This window comes from Choloepus didactylus, chromosome 21 (assembly GCF_015220235.1).
Source record: "Choloepus didactylus isolate mChoDid1 chromosome 21, mChoDid1.pri, whole genome shotgun sequence".
Classification (NCBI taxonomy): Eukaryota; Metazoa; Chordata; class Mammalia; order Pilosa; family Megalonychidae; genus Choloepus; species Choloepus didactylus.
The window spans coordinates 1,592,070-1,615,983 of record NC_051327.1 but is presented as its reverse complement, the minus strand read 5'-3'; the positions used below and the strand labels follow the sequence as shown (position 1 = coordinate 1,615,983).

General features: G+C 43.0%; 1 protein-coding gene across 1 annotated transcript in view; it reads left to right on the top strand.

Annotated features, from left to right (window-relative positions):
• The window catches only part of PRKCB (protein kinase C beta), a 364,546-nt gene that overhangs the window by 102,518 nt on the left and 238,114 nt on the right, over positions 1-23,914 (top strand). The window lies entirely within an intron of this gene.

Sequence of the window (23,914 nt, the reverse complement as noted above, 5' to 3'; positions counted from 1 at the left end):
GTTGCCTCTACCCACGATGCTCCAAGGAGCCTGGCTGCGGGGCAGATGTGGCCTCTCCAGCTGCCCACTTCCTTGCTGCTTCTACTTCTGCCAACAGCAGCTCATCCCCTCTGGTTTGAGGAGGCTTTTCTTTTTTTTTTTTCTTTTTCTTTTTCTCTTGATCCCCTAGGGGAAACAGATGTGGGTGGGGAGGATGGTGGGGCCCACCCACACACACCTAACCCCGGAAGTGACCCTGCTTCCAGACACTTTTGTGTCCCTGAATGGCAATAGGGACGCCCTTCTGAGACTGTGGCACACTGGACCCCCCCACCCCTCAATTGTGCTCCTGGTTTTCCCTAGAGGATAACCCTCTTCCGAGTCCCACCCATTTTGGGGCAGGGCTTCCTTCTTGAGAGCTGACTTCCTGGTACTAAGCCAGCTAAAAGCCCAGCAGTGTGGTTAAGAGTAGGTGGTGGTGGTGGTGGTGGTGGTGGTGGGGTTGGAGTCAGAAAGACCTGGGTTTAAATCCCGGTTCTGCCACTGACAAGCTGTGTAGCTTCAAACAAGTCGATTAACTTCTCTGAGTTCCTTTGTAAAATACGCATGAGAGTAGCTACTTCAGAGGGCTGTGGAGATGAAGGAGGCACTCGCACATCTTAACTCAGAGCCTGGCATCCAGTAAACACTTTGTAGGTGCTGGCTATTTCCATTGTTGGGTAGAGCAGTAGGGGCCCCCTGGTGTCTGTGGCCCCTCCGGCCTGGGTGCCCCTTCTCTAGGACTTTCTCTGCTTTCGAGGACCATACCTCCTGTGATTTCATTTTAGCCAAGGCATCTCCTTGCTGTAAACTCTGCCTCTTGCCTCTTGGTCTGTTTTCTTCCCATTCTCCAGTGAATATGCACATGCAAACCTCCTGTCTTCTCGCTGTCTGGGTGGGGGTTGAATGCCTGAGCGTCCCTGCATTGCCTCTAGTGACCAGCCACAGGGGGTCTCTTTGGTCCCTGTTCTTCCCTCCTCCCCAGCTCTCCTTCCAGACCCATTTGCCTACCAGCAATCCTCCCCAGTATCTCAAAAGAGCTATCAAGAAAGGTGTTTCATTAGTAAGAGTTTTCTGCAGCTCAGATCCATAGCAATACTTTCTTGGCTTAATTCAGAGGCCTGCTGAGTGTCTATCATGTGTAAAGCATGTGGGAGGAGAGAGATGAATAACAAAAATAATAGAATGACCGTTCCCTCACATATAGGGTGCTTGCTATCTGTTCATTCATTCATTCTTCATTCATTTAACCCCATGGTTGCCAACACTGGGAATTATCAGTCTTTAAATTGTATTAATTTGCCTTTCCCAGATATTCATGATGTTGGACCCACCTAAATATGCTTGTTGGCCATTTATGCTTCTTTCTCTGGAAGTCCCTCTTTATATTACTTTGTCCATTTTTCTGGTGGGTTGTCTTTTTCTTGTGGATTTATAATAACTGTCTTTATCTGGATGCTAATCCTTTATCTGCAATATATGTTGCAAACTGGTCTCTCGTGTATCTTTCCTTTTTGGTTTTGAATTCCTTTGCCATGCAGACATCTCACACTTTCACAGTCAAATACCCTTTTCCGTCTTCTGAGTGTCTTCCTTTAGGTACTTTGTACACTTCTCCTCTCTGACAGTCCATCCCCTGGATTTGTTGTGACCTCTCTGTCTCCCCATCAGACTATGAGCAACTTGAGAGAAGGAACTGCATTTTACTCTTCTCTCTCTTTTCAGGGACTAATGCAGAGCTGGGAAGAGCTTTGTGTCTGATTGAGGATTTTTACTGAAAAAAGATTTTGTGCCTGAATCAGGGAGTGAATGAAAATGCCGTGTCCTGCCCTCCCTGCGGAAATGGGGTCTGCTGCAGGGATGGGAGTGAGTCAGGGAGTGATTCACAAAGCCCTTCCTCTGGCTCAGCTTGGCATTTCATAAACTCCAGGCAGAGAAGCCCCCACTCATTGCAGGGAACCTCCCCCTCCATGAGAAGGCACAGTGGGGGCTCTGCTGGTTATCAAGCTGTGTGTGTGTGTGTGTGTGTGTGTGTGTGTGTGCGCGCGCGGGGGCATGTAGGGGGTTATCATTAGATAGTGACTGAGTGGTATCTTGCCCTGTGTGTGTGAGAGCAAGGCTTAAAAACTCTCTGAGAGGACCCATTTATGTCTGTGACTGCTGGGGGTTGGATGGAGAGGAAGAGGAGAGAAATGAGGGGGAGTTAAGAAATTTTGCAGGGTATTGCATTCACTGTTGACAGTGTATTGCATTTCTGGGGTCTGTTGGAGGGGCTGAAGTAGCTCTGAGGGGCATCCTTGTGAGATGAGCTTCCTGAAACCTCTTGATCTGTTTGGCCACATGGTGGTCTTGGTTGTCCTCATGGCTTGCTGATGTTCCTGTTGCTGAAGATGTTTCAGTTTAGTTCCCAGAGGCTCTGTTCCCCTATTGTCATTTTTCTGAAACGGTGGTGAGTGCCAGTTAGATTGCTAGACCTAAATAATCTGAAATGTGTGAAAAAATAGTAAATATTTCCTGTACCTTCTGTGGATCAGATTATTGCTATGGAAATGCTCTTCACACAAATCTGGATGATGGAGGGAAGCTGGCGCAGGAGCTATGGGAGTGTTTGGATGTGATGCTGCCCGAGTTGGCAGGTTTAGGAGTGAGCAACGTGGGTTATTATAATGTTTAGAACTGCCGTGCAATTGGGTGAGGTTTAAAAACAGTCCCAGGTGGCTCAGTCTTTTCCCTCGCATAATTTGTACTGAGAGGGCATTTATTTGCTGTTCACCGTGTGCAGAGCACGATGCTGAGCATTCTGTGTACTTTCTTGCATTTAATCATCATGCCAACCGTATGAGGTACCACTCCTCTTCCCGTTTTACTGAGGCATAGAATAACTTGCTCGAAGGTATGCAGTCAATGAATGGCAGAGCCCCACGGCTATGGTTATGCACAGCTTTAGACTTAACCACTCAGCCATTTCTCTCACCGTGATTTATCCCAGGGAACACTAACCAGCCATCTATAGTGGTTTTATTTTTCAGTATTGAGTTTGGTGCTGACATTTAGAAACCATGAGATTCTACACAGACGATTTCCAACTCTTCTTTTGAAAATGCGATGATCTGGCAACAGTGTAGGGCTGCCCTTTCCTTGTGGCCGCTGCTGGGGCATCAGCTCTCAGCATCAGCTCTCCACTTGGCCCTGGGCAACCCATATCACAGCTGGGGAGAAAGCACCGGTATCATACTCAGGGGCTGTTTGCATTAATTGAGAATTGTCTGTTGAGAGCTCCTCATCCTGTTAGAAATTGCATTTAATTTAGCTGTTGTTTTCGGTTGCCACTTAGAGCTTTTGAGATTTTTTTTATTTTCTTCCTATGGTCTCAAGAATTTGTAGGTGGTAGAGTGAAGGTCTTCATGGCAGGAAGGGAAGGTTGCAGCAAGAGATGTAATGTGTTAATTCTTTCATTCGTTCAACATAGGTGTAGGAGTTACAAAAGTAAGCGCTATCTAGTCTTTCCTTCATGGAGCTCAAAATCTAACCGGGGACAGAGATGTAAACAGGTATTATAATGCAGTCATTATAAATGCCATCATTGGGGTATGCCCAGGCAATTTTGAGAATATATATAGGAGGAGCATTTGTTCAAATCTTGGGGTTAGTCAGGTAAGCCTTCCAGGAAGAGGCAATATCTACTGAGGCCTAAAGATGGGTGAATAAAGTGTATCAGGCAAGAATGATTGGAGGAAGAGCATTTCGGGCGTTGGGAGGAGCATGTACAAAGGCTGGCAGTGGGGAGCATGGTGCCTGTGGGAAATGACTGAAAGTTCAGTGTGGCTGGAGCAGTGTGTGTGTGTGTGTATGTGTGTGTATGTGTGTGTGTGTTTGAGGGAACTGCAAGACTTGGGGCTGGAGAGGTTAGTCAGTGTGGACAGTCACTGGCAGGTTCCTCAATGGCTCTGGTGCCCCTACCCTTGCCTGCACCCCCAACAGAGAGCAGTTCCTTAGCCTGCACAGTGTCTTGTGTTTGTGGAAAATCACAAGGAGAAATAAGAAGCAGGCTGCCAGCTCCCTGACGTTGGGTAAGGAGAAGTATCAGATTCAGCCTGTCTGCTGTCTCCAAAAGGGTGCTGCTGAGGATTCTTGGCAGGAGCCAATGAGGCATTTACTTCTCCCAAGGGCGAGACCATGGAAGTGTCATCTTACCTCTCTCTTTGTCACCTCTGCCCTGGGCTGCCCATGAGCTCCCAGGGGCTTCTGGTGGAGGAAACACGGTAGAGGTGGAATGATGATGACTAAGCAGCTGGGGGCAGGACAGAGGTTCGATTCCTGCTGAAGGGGAGGGTATGCCCTTGGTTGGGGTGGCCTTAGTACATAATCCCACAAGGGTTGAAAGCATTTTCCTTTGAATTTGGGCCTTATCCCTACAGTGAATGCTTATGCTGTGGGCTCTTCATTTATCAAATGGGCATATGAAATACTCAACTTGGTTCAAAGGCTTTTCCCTGCATTCCTTCTTAGAAATATCACTGTGTTTTTTATTACCAAAGAAGCACTTACATAAAAGAATGTAACAATCTATAATTATGTAATCTAGATTTCAAGTTTCCTCCTTATAGAGACTACAAATTTGACATGTAGGTGTATTTTCCTGTGAATTTCTTTAATTGTAAATTTTTTTTACAAAAATGAGATCATATTCTATATACAATTTTTACCATCTATCCATTTCACTTATTGCTTCTTGGACTTTTTCCAAATCAATACATTTATTTTATTTTTTAATTCAATTTTATTGAGATATATTCACATACCATACAGTCATCCATGGTGTATATTCAGTTGTTCACAGTACCATTATAAAGTTGTGCATTCATCACCACAATCAATTTTTAAACATTTTCATTACCACACACAAAAAAGAATAAGAATAAAAATTAAAGTAAAAAAGAACACCCAAAATATCCCATACCCCCGTCACTCCCTATTATGCATTTACTTTTTGTCCTCATTTTTCTATTCATCTGTCCATATACTGTATAAAGGGAATGGGAGCCATAAAGTTTTCAGAATCACATGGTCACACAGTGTAAGCTTTATAATATACAACTGTCTTCAAGAAAAAGGCTACGGGGTTGCAGTTCAACAGTTTCAGGTATTTCCTTCTAGCTATTCCATACACTAAAAACTAAAAAGGGATATCTATGTAATGCATAAGAGTAACCTCTAAAATGACCTCTCAACTCTATTTGAGATCTCTTAGCCACTGAAACTTTGTTTTGTTTCATTTCTCTTCCCCCTTTTGGTTGCAGAAGGCTTTCTCAATCCCATGATGCCAGGGCCAAGTTCATCCCCATGAGTCATGTCTCACATTGCCAGGGAGATTTATACCCCTGGGAATCATGTCCCATGTAGAGAGGATGGCAATGAGTTTACCTGCACACTTGGCTTAGAAAGGCCACATCTGAGCAACAAAAGAGGTTCTCTGGGGGTGACTCTTAGGCACAGTTATAAGTGGGCTTAGCCTCTTCTTTGCAGTAACAAACTTCATAAGGGCAAGCCCCAAGATTGAGGGCTCAGCCTTCTAAATTGGTAGCCCCCAATGCTTGTGAGAATATCAGTCATTCCCCAGGTGGGGAAATTTAATATTCCTACATTCTCCCCCAGTCCCTCAAGGGGGCTTTGCAAATACATTTTTATTCTTTGCTCAAATTACTCTGGGATGTATTAGGGCTTCACACTAACCTGTAAAAACCAACCAGATTTCACTCCGTATTCAACATTCCATGTAATTATGTTGTTTGAATAAACTGACCTTACAAGTTAAATTATACAGTGTGTTACAAAAAATATAGATATTGCACCAAATAAACATCTTTCCTTTGGTCTCACCTAGAAGTTGAGGTTTAAAAACACTGTCAATATCATCCTGTACCCTTTAGTCTAAGTTACCTTAGTCTTAACAAGTCCATTTCATTCGTATCTCTATTAGAAGTGTGTTCTCTTTTTTCAGACTCCTTAACATTTGCTGTATGGGGGTAATGCTGATGTTTATAGCTGCTGGACTCTGACTGTGAGTCTCAGGTGTCACACAGATACCCAAGTTCCAGGGACCGACCAGATTATACAAAAAGAGCTCAACATCTCAGAATTTAGAAATAACCATTACAATTCAGAAAAAGATGTAACTGGTGTAAGAGCTTACACTCTAGGGACATTTACAATAAGCCTTCCCCTGATAACCTGTACTCTCAGACTCAATTCTGAGTTTGCACATTATAGTTAGTCCATATTAGTGAAGCATTATAATGTGTTTCTTTTCATTTCTGTTTTATTTCACTCAAATACTGTCCTCAATGTCAGTTCACCTTACAACTTCACTCCTTCTTGTAGCAGCTCAATATTCCATTGTTTTAAACACTACAGTTCACCATTCTGCTCATCAGTTGGTGTACCTTTAGGCCACCTCCATCCTCTGTGAATCATGAATACTGCCACCATAAACCCCACCGTGCAAATGTCCACTTGTGTCCGTCTTTTCAGTTCTTCCAAGTACATACCCAATAACCGAGTTGCAGGACCATATGGCAACCCCATGCTTAGCTTCCTGTGGAACTACCACATTGCCCTCCAGATAGTATATCCCACTCTTCACATTTTCTCCAGCACTTGTATCCCCCTGTTTATTTTTTAGATGGTTCTATTCACACACCATACATTTCATCCTATGTAAACAATCAATGGTTCCCTGTATAATGACATAGTTATGCATTCGCCAACACTATCCATATAAGAACATTTCCATTTCTTCCACAAAGAATGAGGAAGAGGTGAAAAAAGTAAAAAAAAGAAAAAGAAAGAGAAAAAGTGATAGCTCAAAAGCAACAAAAGAAAAAATAAAATTAAAATACTATACAATAAAAAAGTCAGACAACAACACCAATGCTTAGAATCCCATACCCCTCACTTATAGCCACCTCTTGCAGACATTTGACTTTGGTATATTGCCTTTGTTACAATTAATGGAAGCATATTACAATGTTACTGTTAACTATCAACTCTAGTTTGTATTGATTGTGTTTTTTTCCCAATGCAACCCCATTTTAACACCTTGCAAAGCTGACACTCATTTATTATTCCTCATGTAAAAACATATTTGTAAAAAAAAAAATAACATATTTGTACATTTAATCACATTCATTGACCACTCTAGGTATCATAAGTTATACAGTCCCAGTCTTTATCTTCTCTATTTCCTTTTGGTGTCCTACATGCCCCTAACTTTCCTCTTTCAACCATACTCAGTCATCTTTGTTCAGTGTACTTACATTATTGTGCTACCATCACCCAACATTGTGCTCCAAACCTGTCTCTCCTGTCTTTTCCTATCTGCCTGTAGTGCTCCCTTTAATATTTCCTATAGAACAGGTATCTTTTTCACAAACTCTCTCAGTGTCTGTCTGTCTGTCCCTTGTTTTTGAAGGACAGTTTTACCAGATATAGAATTCTTGGTTGGCAGTTTTTCTCCTTCAGTATCTTAAATATATCATACTGCTACCTTCTTGCCTCCATGATTTCTACTGAGAAATCTGCATATAGTCTATCAAGCTTCCCTTGTATGTGATGGATCACTTTTCTCTTTTGCTTTCAGAATTCTCTCTTTGTCCTTGATATTTGATAATCTGATTATTAAGTGTCTTGGCACAGGTCTATTTGGATCTATTCTGCTTAGGATATGCTGTGCTTCTTGGATCTATAATTTTATGTCTTTCATAAGAGATGAGAAATTTTCAGTGATTATTTCCTCCATTATTGTTTCTGCCACTTTTTCCTTCTCTTCTCTTTCTGGGACATCCATGACATGTACATTCATGAACTTCATCTTGTCATTCTAATCCCTGAGATCCTGCTCATATTTTCCCATTCTTTTTCCTATCTGTTCTTTTGTGTGTAGGATTTCAGATGTCCTATCCTCTAGCTCATGAATCTTTTCTTCTGCCTCTTCAAATCTGATGTTGTATGTCTCCATTGTGTTTTTCATCTTTTGTATTGTGCCTTTCATTCCCATAAGTTCTGCCACTTGTTTTTTCAAACTTTCGATTTCTTCCTTATGTTTGCCCAATGTCTTCTTTATATCCTTCATCTCTTTTTGTTGATTTGATTTTTTTGATTGATTTAGGAGATTTGTTTGATTAATAATTAGTTGTTTCAATTCCTGTATCTCAGTTGAAGTTAAGTTTGTTCCTTTGACTGGGCCATATCTTCATTTTTCCTAAGATGACTTACAAGTTTTTGTTGTCTAGGCATCTGGTTTCCTCGATTACCCCAATCAGATTTTCCCACACCATAATGGTCCAGGTCTCAGGAGGAAGCCATAATCAGTATCAAGTTTCCCTGAGGAGCAGGTTGCCAGACTTTCCAGTGAGACCTCTAGACTCGGTGCTTTTCCTATTCTGTTCAGCAGGTGACACTTGTGAGCCCACAACTCCCCACTGGTGTAAAGAGGTGCAGTCCCTTTAATTCCCAGTGGACCCTGTCCCGGCCTGGGGCTGAGGGTGTCAGAAGCCAAGCTCAAGTTGTTTCTGGTTTGTTTGTTTGTTTTCCCCCAGTCCCTGGGGTCTGAATTCTCTGAGGGAGAGCAGCCACTTGTATTGGGCCCCACCCCCCTTTTCTTAGGGAAGATACACCCTTTAGGGCGTTATCTTCTACGCTTGAATTCCTCTTTTGTCTCTCTGTTAACTCCACCCTTGCCTGGCTCAGTGCTGACAATTGAAAATGCCTGAGGCTTTCTCTAATGAGCTGCTTAGAATGAGAAAAAAAAAAAGAAGAAAAAGAGCCAAAGCCCCTTTCTAGAGCCAGTCCCCAGACCCCCAGTTTTGCTGTTCGACCAGTGTTGGTACCTGGTTCTTTGTGTCCCTTTTCTTGAGACACAGCCGCTTTCCGGTATTTTGAGCTCAGCCATCTCCAAAAGCCTTTGTATTTATTTATTTATGTATTTTTTGTTTCCGTCAGCCTTGTCTTCTCTCTGCTGCGAGGAACCTCAGGTTCCTTTCCTATTTGCTCCGGGTTTATCTGTGCTTGTAGCTGGTATTCAGTAGTCCAAATTTGTTAATTAAAACTGCAGTTGGGGCTTGGTTGAGTTACTTTCCTTTGCTCCAGGTAACTAGTTTATTTTTTCCAGAGGGGATTATTTCAGCTCAGCCTGCCATGCTGGTGGGGGAGTGGCACCAGCTCCACAGTTTGGGAGCTTTACTTTCAGTTCTATGCTGCGATCTCAGCCTTTCCACCCATTCCAGGCTGGTGTATGATGTGTATCCAGTCATGGGTGTCCCCCAGCAGTTGTTCCAGACTATATACTAGTTGTTCCTGGCCATTTACTAGTTGTTCTAGAGGACTAACTAAATTCCACACCTCTGTATGCCACCGTCTTGTCCCACCCTCAGTACATTTATTTTTTAAAGGCTATATCATATTCCATGATATAGTGGCCACAGAATTGATTTGACCAATTTTCCTTCAATGGCCATTGGATTGTTTCCAGTTTTTCTCTCTTATGAGCAATGCAGCAGTGAATGGCCCTTGGGTACTTCAGTGAGGATTTCTGTAGAGTAATTCCTAGAAGTGAGGTTTTTAGGGCAAAGGATAGGAACATTTTCAGTTGTAATAGATATTGCTAAATTGCCCTCCCAAAGGTTATGCCATTTTATGCACCCACCAACTGTGCGTGAAAGTGCCTCTTAGAAATGTCTTTTAAAAGATAAAATACCTATTGTTAAGTCATGAAACACTTTTCAAATAATTGCTGAAACTCTTCCAGCTGTGACATAAGAGTCTGGAGTCCAAAGAAGTACTGAAAGGTCTTGGGAAACATGGGAGTTTAATGTGTTAAGAGGTGACATTTTAGATCAGTGGCTAAAGAATGGTTTATTTAATCAATGGTGCAGCACAATTGCCTGGCCATCTGGAAGGACACTGTGTCTGATCCTTAACTCACATCTTACACAAAAATAAATTACAGATGGACTAAATTATAGACAGAGTAAAGATTTTAAAGTAAAAATAAAGCATATTGGAGGAAATTTCAGGAGTGTTTTTCTACAGCCTTCAGTGAGGGAAACCTAGAAGCCTTACAGGAAAAGAGTAGGCATTTTTTGATTATGTAAAAATAATTTTTTAAAAAGAGGATATGCTCATGAATTGCTGGTATAATGAAGAAATAACATTGAAATATAGACCTAGTAGATAATGTACAGTGGTTTCTAATATGAATAAAGTTGAAGTGCAGAAAAAAGGGAATGTTTTAGGATATACATGTCAGGAAACTTTGGCCAGGGATTGGGGTTCTGCAGCTTTTATTTTAAATGGAATTGCATGATAAGTTTAGTAAGCAAGTGGCCCCTAAACCTTTTAAGCTCTGGAAGTATAAAGAAAAGGGAAGGAAATGCTTTGTTTCTTTGCTTTTTATTTTTTTGAGAAAGTCATGTACCCACCCAAAGCCTCAGGTGTCCCAGGAGAGGGGAGATAAAAACAAACTTTCAAAACCAAAGCTTTGGTCACAAGTTCTAGCACTTGTGAGCTGCCGCCCTCTCTCCTTCCCTGCAAGCCTCAGCCTGCGTGAGCATCCACCTGCCTTGCCCTCTTGAAGTCTGAGCCTCTCAAGCTGTTCCTGGAGGTCCTTCTCCATCTCAGTATTTGCTTCACCCTCTGAAGCAACACAGAAGATGCGCCTTGATCGTTTTCCCTTCTTTTGGCCGTTAGCAGGTTTCTGTTGGCAGTGAAATGGAATATGTGGCTCCACTCTCTTTAAACTCAAAGCTCCATTATTCTGTACTGTTGGGGATTACTGATCTTAAATTTAGTAGTCAAGACCACTGGCTCTGGAGTCAGGTGTACCTGGCTTCAAATACTGGCTACCCACTTTCTAGCTGAATAACCTCACACAAATTCCAGGCCTCAATTTCCTCATCTGTAAAATGGCAACAGAAATGGAACTTACCTCTTACTGCTGCTCTGAAGATTATTATTGTTAATAATAATAATACTTAGCATAGCACTTGACATTTAGGAAATGTCAAGAAATGTTAGCTACCATTGGCTATCATTGTTTTTCTTTACTGTAAGCTCTTCTTTACCAATGCATGTAGAAATAGATGGATTTTGTGGTGGGATCCACAAGAGTTCAAGTTCACCCATTGTCTTAGATGTAGCAGAGAGGTGGTTCAAAGTCAGACACTGGACCCAAGTCTGCCTTGGTTCACATCCTGGTTTTGCCACTTACTACGAATGTATCTTGGGCAAGTTACCTAATCTCTCTGTGCCTCAATTTCTTCATTTGTTAAATGGGGTTAATAATATTACCTACCTCATGTGGTTGTTACGAGGATTAAATGAGTTACTATTTGTAAAACATTGTGATGAGTGCCTGGCTCATTATGAATGCTATGTGAGTGTCTGTTAAAATAATAAGATAAGCCAACTTATTTAGATACATCACTTGTCCCCAATGGAGTGTGTCAATGATAAAAGAAAGATTATGAAAACGCTGGTATGCTATGTGAATATGAGAGGTATTATGTGATTTATCATTATTTGTTGGGTCACTTTCTGTTTTGCTTTTAGAATCAACCTTGGCCAGTCTTTAAGGAAGAATCATGACTTTTGAGAAACTGACACTGGGAACAATTTCTGAGTTTTTCCCCTCTCTGTTTCTATTTGATCTTCCTAAACCTTTCACTAACGCAGCTTTGGGACAGGACCAAAGAAACTGGGGGAATTTATTGTTGCTGTCTTGTTTCCAATAGTGGGAGTGACTCTGATGTTTTACAAAGGGATGGGTGGAAAGGCAGTGCCTAGCAGGAAAGCCTTCTTGCTAAATCGAGGACTTCTGCACGCAAATAGACACAGGCTTGCTTGCTGCTTAAATAGAATATTAGCTATTATCATTTTTCCAGCTGGAGTCTCCTGAGTTTGTTGCTGCCTCAAATTGGCAGTCTGCATTCTCTGCCATCACTTTTTCACTGGTTCCTACGCTCCATAATCCTGTAGAAAAATCACTCCCCCAAAGTTCATCCAAAGTAATGATATTAGCCAGTGTTTATCAAAAGCACTCTCTCTCAGATGCCAGGCTAAGCATTTACATGGAATTATCCTCATTTAATCTTCACAGAAGCTCTAGGTGATTTCCTTCATTTTACAGAGGTGCAGAGAAATGAAACATGCTGTAGCAGATATCGTCTGTGCCTGCTCATGTCCCCTCCCCCTTCCATTTCATTGCATTCCGGCCTGATTGCCACCTACCAGCACCTGCATCTCTGCCTGAGGGCTTGCTCTGACCACAGTCACTCACTCTGTCCTTAAGCACTTAGTCTTTCCATATGCACATTGGGCTGGAAGTGCCAGGGGGAATGCCCCCCACCTCCCCTGGCCAAGAGCAGCCCTCGACTAATGGCTGAAGGGAGTTAGAGGCATCAACATGAATATGCCTCCACTGAAGAGCACTGATGGCATCCTGAAAATCTCTGTTAGCTGGGAAGGCACGTGGCTGGCATCTGCTGATCCCGCGTTGTATTCCAGCTCCTCTCTCAGCTCCTGTGCATTCTTCAAAATGTTGCTCTTGGGGCATTTTATCCTCTCTTAGCTTCTCCAGAGCAAACACTGGGCTAGTATCTCCAAAGTGTCAGCAAAAGTCTGCTTTCAGTGGCCGTCTCCAAAATGTCTGTCTGAGCTGCTCTCCAAAATGTCACTCTCAGCTGCTCTGAGGTCCTTTTGTTTGTGAGCTCTTTTATAGGACTCCAGTGATTAAATCAAGACCCACCCTGAATGGGCAGTGTCCACAACTCCTTGGAAATAATCTAATCAAAGGTATTACCTGCAGTTGGGTGGGTCACATCTCCATGGAAACATCCAGTCAAGAGGTCACACCCTAATCAAAAAGATTAATCAATCTGCCCCACAAGATTGCATCAAAGAATATGGCTTTTTCTGGGAGACATAAAATATATAGAAACCGGCACAGAGGGTAAATACCTCTAAGGCTTGTGTTCAATACTGTTTCCTAGAGTTCTCTAGAAGGATTAAGCTTCAGTTGCCCAAAGTAGTAACTTGGTTGCTAATGCATCTTTTTAGGCTTCCTTCCTGTCCCTCTCTTGCTTCTTCACTCCCTTCTGGTGTTCCCTGGAATGGCTTCTTGAACCGTGTGCCCTTCAGTCATTGTTTTACCCCTGCTTGTGGGGTAATCCAAACCAAGAGAATTGCCCAATGTCTTCACTAAATCCAACAACCTTTTATGTGTTCATCCTCATTGTGGCATTTGACACTATTGATGTCTGTCCCTTCTTGCTGACCTTTCCTCTTTCTGGTTTCTGCGACACCTCAGCATGCTGACTCTCCTCCCACCTCCAGTGGCTTCTGCTCTTTCCCCTTCACTGGCTCTTCACCTTTCTTTGGTCTTTCAATATTGGATACTGCCAGTGTGTCAGCATTTCAGTTGTAAATGACAGATAACCCAAAGCAAACTGGCTTAAGTAAGAAAATAATTATTGGACTATATAGTTTTGAAATTTTGGGGTGTGGTGGCTTCAGGGAAGGTACTCAAATAATGATCAACATTCTGACTCTTTCCACATCTTGGCCTGGTTTCCTCTTATCTTTGTTCTTAGGCATGTTCTCTCCTAGGCAAGGATCACTTTCCTAGACAGTGGCCACTTGTAGGTCCAAACTATGTCCTGCCAGTTTCGCTACTCAGTGGAACTCTTTCCCGAGAGTTCCAGCTGAAGTTTTGGGTATTGTACTCATTGGCTGCCTTGGGTCATATGCACATCCCTAAACCACTCATAGGGACCATGGGGTTGTAGAACTCTCATTGGCCAGGCTGGGTAACATGCTCACCCTTGGAGCTGAGGTTGAGTGAGCCTACCTGAACCACAAAGACTGAGAGTGGGGAGAGGTGGTTTCCCACAGGAAAATTGAAGTGAAATTACGTTGGGGACAGGCCAAAGCAAAAGTTGTCCATACACCAAGCCTTTGGGCTCAGCAGTCTGCTCTTCTCAGTCCATAGGAATCCTCTCATTATTTCTACTCTCATCTGCCTGAAACGCATTGTATCTTCAGCAGTCCAGATTTATGATTGAGAGCCTGTGCTGGTGTCTGGCAAACCGGGATTTGAATCCAGGCTTTGCCTCTCTTGAACTGTGAGATCTTGGGCAGGTTCCTTAACCTCTCCAAGTCTCGGTTTTCTCTTCTCTAAAACGGGGATAATGGCTCCCTGAGCTGTGGTAGGGAGTAAGTAATAATCGCACACATGAAGTTCTGCACAGTGCCTGGCACATGGTAAGCATCTAAGTAATGATTATTATTTGTACTTACTGTTAATATTATTTTACCTTATCCAGTGTCCAGCACATAACAAAAGCCTCAGCAAATGATAGCTCTTATTATTAGCCTAAGACAGAACCTCAAACATAGAAGGCTCATCTAATAGTTGAAACATTATTTTTGAAAATCTCAAGAAAGCAATGCCTTTGATGCTTCCTTTGATGCATGTCAATTAGTAGTGATGAGATCACTTTTCCCCTCGAGGTGGGGAGGGCCAGTTTCAGCTGGGGGCTGGAGGCCATTACCTTTGTGGTTGGAAGTGGTCTTCTCTGATATCACTCTGGTACCCAGGTTGAGTGGCGCTGCCACCTGCTTGCCTGTTTGATCTAGCGAGGGTGGCCTTGCCCCTCCTGGGGAAGAGCCTCATTAAAGTTAGTGAGGGTCTTGTTTCTGAGGAGTTCCAAGGGTTGCCTGGGGCTGCCACATAAGGCGCTCCCCTTTTCTCATTTTGTCTCAATGAGTTGTTGTTGATCTCTACATGATGTTTCTCCCTCTTGCTAGCCACAGGAATGGGTCATTCTCAGGCGTTGCTCTTGGCCTCAGAACTGTCATCCTTACCACCACCATCATCACCACGAATGAGCGATCGCTTCAGTTTACTGAATATCTACTGTGTGGCAGTGTGCTAGGCTATGAGGATTAAATGAATTATAAAGCATCTCGATCTGTGCTAATACAGTAACCACAAGCCACAGGTGGCAATTTAAATTTAAATTAATTAAAATGAATTAAAGTGAAAAATACAGTATCTCAGTAACAGTAGCCACATTTCAAGTACCCAGCGGCTGCTTGTGTCTGGTGACTACTATATCGGACAATGCAGATATAGAATATTTTCATCATCCCATAAAGTTCCATTAGATAGTGCTGGTCTAGAACAGGGGTTGGCAAACTTCAGCTCATGGATCCACAACCTGATTTTTTTAAAAACATTTTTTTATTATGAAATATAACATATATACTGAAAATGATAAATTTCAAAATACAGTTCAACAGATAGTTATAGAGCAAATGTGAGAGTATAGTATGGGTTACAATTTCACAATTTCAGGTATTTCCTTCTGGCTGTTCTAATACACTGGAAACTAAAAAGAGATATCTATATCATGATTCAGTAGTCATAATCATTTGTTAAATCCTAACTTTTCTGTTACAACTTCTGTCTCTCATTTGATCATTCTCTCAGTCTTTAGGGATATTTGGGCAATGACCATTCTAACTTCTTCATGTTGAAAAGGGGTGTTGATGTTATAGGGTAGAGGAATGCAACTGGTTGATGTTTTTTGAGAGACTGGTACCTCTAAGTTTCAGGGCTTATCTGGCATAGGAACATTCTGGAGGTTTTAAGTTTCTAGAAAATAAACTTAGTAAAGCTTTAATAGAGACTTAGATAGAGCACTGGATTTTCTTTAGTGTTTTCAGGAATAATGTTGGTTGGGGCTTGACATTCCGTGGCAATTTGTAATATCTGGCTGAAGCTTGCATAAGAGTAACCTCCGGAATGACCTCTAGACTCTGTTTGAAGTCTCTTAGCTACTGAAACCTTATTTTGTTACATTTCTTTTCCCCCTTTTAGTCAATAAGGCACTGTCAATCCCATAATGTTGGGGCCAGGCTCATCCCTGGGAGTCGTGTCCCACGTAGTGGGGAGGGTAATGAGTTTATTTGCAGAGTTTGGCTTCGAGAGAGAAACACAGCCTGATTTTGTAAATAAAGTTTTATTGGAACACAGCCATGCCTATTTGTTTACATATTATGGAGGGCAGCTTTAGAGCTATAGTGGCAGTTGAGTAGTTGCGACACTGATCCTATGGCCTGCAAAGCCTAAAGTATTTGACCCAGAAGAAAAGTTTGCTGACTTCTGGTTTATAGCACTGCCTGGCACTTGTTAAGTGCTAAGTGAATGTTTGCTCTTATTATTTTTATTTATATTATCCCCTTTAGTTCTCCAGATAACCTTGTAAAATAAATGTTATCTCTGTCTTAGAGATGATAAAACTGGGACTGGATTTCTATACTCTAACAAGCAGAATACAAGGACCATGCCTGTTTTGTTCATCACATAATGCACCTTCAGTACATGTTTGTTGAGCAATGAATGGATGAATAAATGACTTCATGAACAAACACAAGTTAGATCAGCTCCATTTCACAGATGAGGAAATTGGAAGCCCTACAGAGGGGAAGTGTCTCATCAGAGGGCTATATAGATGATGGGAGTATGGGGAATAGGGACCCCAAACCTTTTATCCACCACTCTGCCTCCTCTGGTAGCTGCCAACTTGGGGAAGCCTGTGACTCCCCTCTCTGTACTGCAGCTAGACATTTATTTAGCTCTGCACTTCTATTTTCCAGCTGCTAGCTTCAGCTGCTTTGTGGCCCTCTTGGGTACAAAGCTTCAGTTCTGATGTTACTGCTGTGATTTGAATCCAAGTAGGTCAGCCAAATTTGAATGATCTCTTTTGGCCACTTCAGCCTATGAGGTTTGAGTCGAGACCATCTGTGATTTTGCATGTTTGTTACAGCAAAACTAAGGGGACCATGAGATATCTTCAGCCCCTGAGCTGGAGGCTGAGTGAAACTGTACTCTTGAAGCACCTTCTCAGTGGGTTCTCCTGGGACATTTGTTCAGAGGGACTTCACAGTGAATTAAGTCAAAGATGCATTAAATTAATCCATTCTGTAACTGCTTCCAGTCACTAAGTCACAGAATTCCATCTTGGACTTGGAGTGGCTTCTTTGGGACTCTGAGGATAAGGGCCGAGGGTGCTTCCTTGCCAGCTCTTTCCTCCTTCATCATCAGATGTTTATTTTTCATGTTCTCTAGGGCAAAACTGCCTGAATTTGAATCCTGCCTTCAGTAGTTGACTTTATCTCCTTGTGCCTCGGTTTCTGGTTCTGTACAATAAGAACACAGTTGTTTTGATGATTAAGGAGCCCACATATATAAGATGTTTAAAACAGTTCGTGGCACATAGTACCTGCTCTGTAAGTTTGTGCTATAATTATCATTCTCCCCTTTAATCTTTCATTTCTGAGAAGCACAGACTGTTCCTCACCTGGTTTTGAATCCCTTTGCTGTAGAGTTGAGGTCTCAAACTCAACCAACTGCAGGGGCCTGGAAAGGAACTTAACTGTGAATGAGTCAGGTGGAGACTGCAAGGCCGTCTGATAGGAGGAGCTATTACTCATTCATTCATTCAGCACACCTCTACTGTGTGCCAACCAGTGTTCTTGGAATGGGGAGACAGCAGAGAATGAACCAGACCAATTCCTTGCCCTCTCACATTTTAGTGGACTTAGCTGCAACTGCTCTATGACCATATGAGAATATGGGTCCATTACTGCCTTAACTTCTGATGTTTTGAATGAAAAGCCTGAAACGTGGATTTTTAAAACAGTGTGAACTTAACTTACCTCAAGTGTTGTCAATGGTTTCATATTATTTTTAAAACACAGTGCAAGCCCAACTGTCGCCAGTGGTCCACAGTGCCAGTTTGCAGCCCCTGCTTGAATAACTCTGGGAGGGGGCGTGTCTGCTCCCCACCCTGGCGGCTGGTCTGATCTCAAGGTCCTTGGCGAGGGGGTCCCTCCTCTCTCTCCTGCGTGGAGGCTTTCCTTGGCTCTTTCTGCCCCCAGAACAGATGCTGCTGCACCACAGACTGCAGGCGGTGAGTTTGAAGGCCCCTTCTCTCCTCCTTCCCTTTGGCTGGCAGCCCTGGCTGGGTTCCCAGCCCCCAAACAGTAGATGACAAGAGGATGGAAGCAGCTGCCTCGTAATCATGTCAGGGGAACGAGGTGATGGTGGAGAGGTGAAGAAGAAAGGGTCAGGAAGTAGCCTTTGAAGTCAGAAACTTAATTATCTTGGTGCATAAATCTTTTAAAAGGTCTGAGAGCCTGTATGGGAAGGGATACAGGGGAGAGGAGGGAAAAAAAATGAGGATGCTTTCAGGAGCAATTCCTAACAGCAGGTGGTTTTGGAGAGTGTCGAGGTTCCTGGAAGAAATGTGAGAAATAGTCACAGAGGTATATCTTGTTTGGTGTGTGCAGTGTTTAAAAATGTTTGCTCTTACCTGTGATTCCTTGCAGGTGGGGCATACCTCTCAGGTTCATGTCCACCCCACCTTCCCTGTCGTATTTCACCACTGTCCTGGCCCCGGTAGGCTTCTGAGTTGGCACCTCCTGCTCTGAGGGAAGTGTATGGCAGCGCTGGAGAGGAGGGACTCTGGACTCAAACCTACATGCCTGGTCTGTCTCTTACTAGCTGTGTGACTTTGGACAAGTTCCTCCATGTTTCTGTGCCTGTCAGGATCCCAGCAGGGAACAGAAATCACTTAGGCAACGTCAATGAAGAAAGCTTAATGAGAAACACCTCAGTCTCCAGTCTCCTGTCATTCCCACCCATTGGCCCAGCTCAGTGGAAAGCCATAGGGCAAGGGGGACTGGGTGATGAATTCTGGGGTCTGCCTCCTGGGCCTCAGAAGTGAAAATAGGGATCACCCAGCACGCTGCTCCTGTTCTCTTACTTTGCAGTAGGAGGGTAATAAGGCAGCCTACCTCAAAAGGCTATTGGAGGGGGTTGCTAAAGTGCTCACTCAGGATAGCGCTTGGTAAATGCTAAGTGCTCCATTAATGTTGGGAGGCAGTATGGGTCTGAAGCTGTTCTTTGGGGCTAAAGGTCCAGAGAAAAGAGTCTACAGAGTGCACTGTCTCTGCCTACAATTTTGGTATCAAGAAAAGTTCCCCTCCCATGCAATGGGAACCTGGGATGGTTGCTTTTTCTTCTGTAGGGAGTATGGGGTGCAGGTGTAGCAGATAAGATCAAAGACTCTGGAGCCAGACAGCCTGGATCTGGGTCTTGTTACTTCCAGGCAAGATACTTGACTCTTAATGGCTTCTCTTTCCTCATCTGTAAAATGGGGTGTCAGTAGTTCATGGTGTTGTGACGATTAAATGAGTTAATCCATGTAAAGAGCTAAAACAATGGCCCATAGTAGGCAGTCAGTAGATGTCTGCTAGTGTTGTTTTGTGATTAATATCATTATTACTACCATCCTGGGTCCCCTCCGAGCAAAACCAACCCTTTGTCAATAGAAAAATCCCCACTGGATGGAGTCCATCCCACCAGTCCTCTTGGGAGCTTCATTGATCATGCCATTATCTTCTTGTCCTCCCACAGATATGATATTTTAGGGATTGATTGATGGGTGTGTGTGTGTGTACGTGGGGAAGGGTGGGCTTGTGCTTGACTCTGGGGACAGAGTGCTTTGTTATGCAGAATAGCTTGCCTGTCATCCCACTACAGGCCCCTTCCTTGAAAAGTTCCTAGCTATTTTTGAGCCCTCATGGTTCACATGTTCTTTTCCACATCATGTCAATTCCAGTGCAGAAAAATTGGAATCTTTTGGCAGAGTATAATGCAAAAGAGATTTCAAAGTGCATAGAGGATGAGTGTTGCTCAAATGACAGGGTATTAAGACGTGACAGGAATGCTGAGTTTAGAGACTGCAGGCAGCTTGTGTGTTTGTATTTAGACCTTGCTGGGTTTCTTGGGAAATCAGTGCAGGTGCTGGAGATTAATGATGTCTTTAAGCAGTCAGTAAAGGTAGTAACCCTGCTCCCCTCCTCCTGCTTGTATACTCCAGAAGATCAGAAAGGAGGCAGCGAGTAGAGTGGGTGGCTGCCCCAGGACAACACCTGGGCTCTGAGGCTCAGGGTTCTGCAGGTGGAAGTACTTGGGGATGGAGGGGGGAAAAACCTGGCAGCACTGAGGCCTTGCATACTGACATGAAGCCAGAGGGTGGAGCCAGGCTGAATGTGTGTGGAAATGTGGATCTAAGAGAGAAGTGCCAAGCTCTCACCATTTGTACATTTACTTACGCTCCCTGGGGCACAGAGGATGTTTGGAGACAGGCGGTTCTGAATTCAACCACCCCCTACTGCCTGCCCTGCCACTTATGAGCTCTTTAATCTTTGGTGAGAGCCTGAATCTTTCTTAGACACCATTTTCTTACTTGAAAGAAATTATTACTGCTCTCTAAGGTTATTGGGGGCTTAGAGATCATGGAGTCGGAGGGCCCATGGGCTTGAGAAAACATTCTCTGAGCTGCTTTATTGTGTTTAATTCTCATGATGGTTCTGAGGGGAGAATAAAGTAGCACCCCCATTTCACAAACGAGGATGCTGAAGTATGGAGGGGGTGAGTGGCTTGTCCACAACTACAAGGGTGGTGAGTACCAGAGCTGGACCAAAGCCTGAGTCTTTGGACCTTCCTCTGAGGGAAGCAATCGGGAGTGTGGTTAGGTCTTGAGCAGCCTCTGGAGTCCATTGTGCAGGTTTTCTAGACCTTTGTAGGACTCAGTTTTCTCTTAGGTAATGAGGGATAATAGTAGGCTTACCTTCTGTGGTAAGCACTCAGTAAGGTATTCACTCAATGAAGTATTCACTGTTTATTAATATTAATATTATTATCATCATCAGCAGCAGCAGCAATTAGCATTGATAGTAATAGTATGGCTGTGTCATCCAAAACTCATTTTGGGGTTTAGTTTATGAGTGCTGGCCTCTGGGAGCATTTAAGATCGTCTCTTTGCTCCTTTCCTCCCTTTCCCTGAGGATGGATGGTAGACTGGGTATTCTCCATTTGACACCCCCTCCATGACCTCCACTCCCCACTCTTCTCTGCCCTGCTTTGTGTCTCAGGAGGTCTCTCCTGGGCTTCCTTGCTGGCTGGCTTTTGTCTGGATTTGGCCCGCAAGAAATGGCAGAAAGAACAGAGGGTGGGAGGAGAGAGAGGCTGGGGTATTTCCTGCCTCTACTTCCTCCTTCCCTGGCCTCCCTCTGCAGTGACAGCTCCTCTAAGGAGCCCACTTCCATGAATCCAGCTTCCATTGAGCTCTGGCTAAACTGTTTTCATTTGATTATACTGTTAGCCCTGGTCGTGGTAACAGCTTTTCACAATTGCTAGTGTTTTCCTTGACGATTTAGAGTGAATTCCGTTTCCTACTGAGATCACAACAGATACAGAAACCTATTTAAAGTAATGTGTTGGATTGTTTTCATTGAAAAAACAATAAAATGGTACAACCACTTTGGAAAACAGGTAGTTTCTTGTAAAGTTAAACAGAGTTACCATATGTCATGGCAATTGCACTCTTGGGTATTTATCCAAGAGAAGTTAATTATATGCCTACACAAAGACTTATAATGAATGTTCCTAGCAGCTTTATTCATAATAGCCAGAAATTGGAAATGACCTAAATGCCCATCAACAGGTAAATGGATAAACAAAAGGTAGAATAACTATATAATGGGAAACTATTCATCAATAAACATGAACTAATTACTGATACTGTCAAATACATAGATCAGTCTTAAACACACTATTCTGAGTCAAAGAAGGCAGACACAAAATAGTACATGTTGTAGGATTCTCATTAATCTATAGTAACGGAAAGTATATTAGTGGTTGCCAAGGGCTGGGGACGGTGAGGGGCAGGAAAGGGGATTGGTTGCACAGGGGATCTTTAGGGTGATGTAAATGTTCTGTGTCTTCACTGAGGTGGTAATTACATAAGTGTAATACACTTGTGAAAATTCATTGAACTGTACATCTAAAATAGGTGTGTTTTCTTGTATTAAATCATGTCTTGTGAAGTTGATTACAACTTATATTTGCTTTATTGTTTTAAAATATTAGGGAAATATAGAATTATAAGTAGAAAAGAAAAACTCCTTATAACCAGAGAGAACCACCCCTATTAACATTTCAAGAATTTCCATCCAGTGTTTTTTCTATATCTAGGTTTTCCCCCTCAACTATCCTATTTAAATAAAAAAGAAAGCAAGTGGAAAGTCTCCGTCATGAGGACATTTTTGATCATAGCTTTCTTTACTGTGCCTTGGGGCACATGGGGTGATGGTGAGAGGGTTTTGTCCTCTACCCCCAAATATATTGGGAGGAAATGAAAATGTTTAGTCTGGTGAGAGGGAGACTTTGGAGGAAAGGGTAGGGGAGCATGGCTATTGGCTTCAAGTCTCAACCACCAATCAGTCAGTAAAACATTATTGAGTTCCTCTTATGTGCTAGCTCAAGGGATATAGCAGTGAACAAAAGAAGATATGGTTCTTCTGCCTAATGGAGTTAAGGATGTGGGAGGGAAAGGTATTATTAGCAATAAAATAATGATAGCAATAATTGATATTTAAGATGCACTTACTGTGTGCCAGTCACTGTATTAAGGTTTTATCTTCTGTTAAAGTTTTTAATGTATTATCTCATTTAATCTCTGAGCAACTCTGTGAGTAGGTACTCTTTTAATCCCCATTTTATTATTGAAAGTGGCATAGAAAGGTTAAGTCAAATGGAAAGGACAATAAGGAGGTCAAACGTAGCCTAGTGAGTCAGGGAAGACTCCCCAAAGAAATGACATTTATTCTGAGATTTGAAGCTTCAAGATGTTAAACAAAAAGTTAGCCTCAGAGACCACAGACAGTGACTATCTTTTTACCTAGGGCAGTGGGCTTGTTTTGAGTGATAATTAGGGATTAGATTTGACAGAATTGGTGATTGGAACTGAGTGTTGGTGGTAAGGGAGGAGTCAAGAGTGGCTTTTTGTGAGTGATGTGGGCACATCCTGAGAGTGGAAACATCAGACAGAAGGGAGGCAGAAGAAGAACTTGGTTTGCAGCATGTTCAGTTTGTTATCAGTTTGTTATCCAAATGGTGAAACTGAGGAAACAAGTGGCTATATGGGCTTGGAGCTCAGGGAGAACTCTAGGCCTCCAGGTACAAATTTGGGAGTCACCATCAAGAATAGGTAGGATTACTGAAGTCACATGGATTGACCAGATCACCTGGCTAGAGAGTGAGCCACAGAGAAGAGATCAGCACCAGGGACAGAGCCCTGAGGACTTTTAATAGGTAAGGGGTGGGGAGAACAGGAGGAGCAGCTGCCAGGAAAGGAGGAAGAGGCCACAGCGAGCAGGATCAGGAAGTTACAGGGAGGCAGACTTCCATACAGGCTGAAGACAAACTGTCTACTATTAGAGTTGTCCTTAGGAGGGCTCCTTGTCCCTGACATGTGCAATGACAAGCTTGCTGACCATCTCTCTGGGATGTCATAAAAAGGATACTTGCATTAGTATGTGGTGAGATCAGTTGTCTTTGAATAGGTTAGGGTTCTTTGTTTGTAGCAACAGAAGTGGACTCCAGTTGTTTTAAGGGGGAAAAATCAATTCAAAGTTATGGGGTAGCACATATACAAAGTCCCAGAGAAGCTTTAGGGATCTAGGTGATGGGAATTAATGGATGACCTTCTCATGGTGATGCTATTGGGATGAATCAACCCCATCCATTTTCTGCCCTGTATCTCTCTGCCCAAGAATGAAATTCTAGGGAGAATGAGTCTGATTGGCTGATCTTGGGGCACATGCCTACCCCTGACCCAGGGGAGAGTGGTACACCTTGACTGACAGTCCCACCAAGACTGCATACAATGGAGGAAGGATGGTTTCCCAAAGGAAAATCAAAATG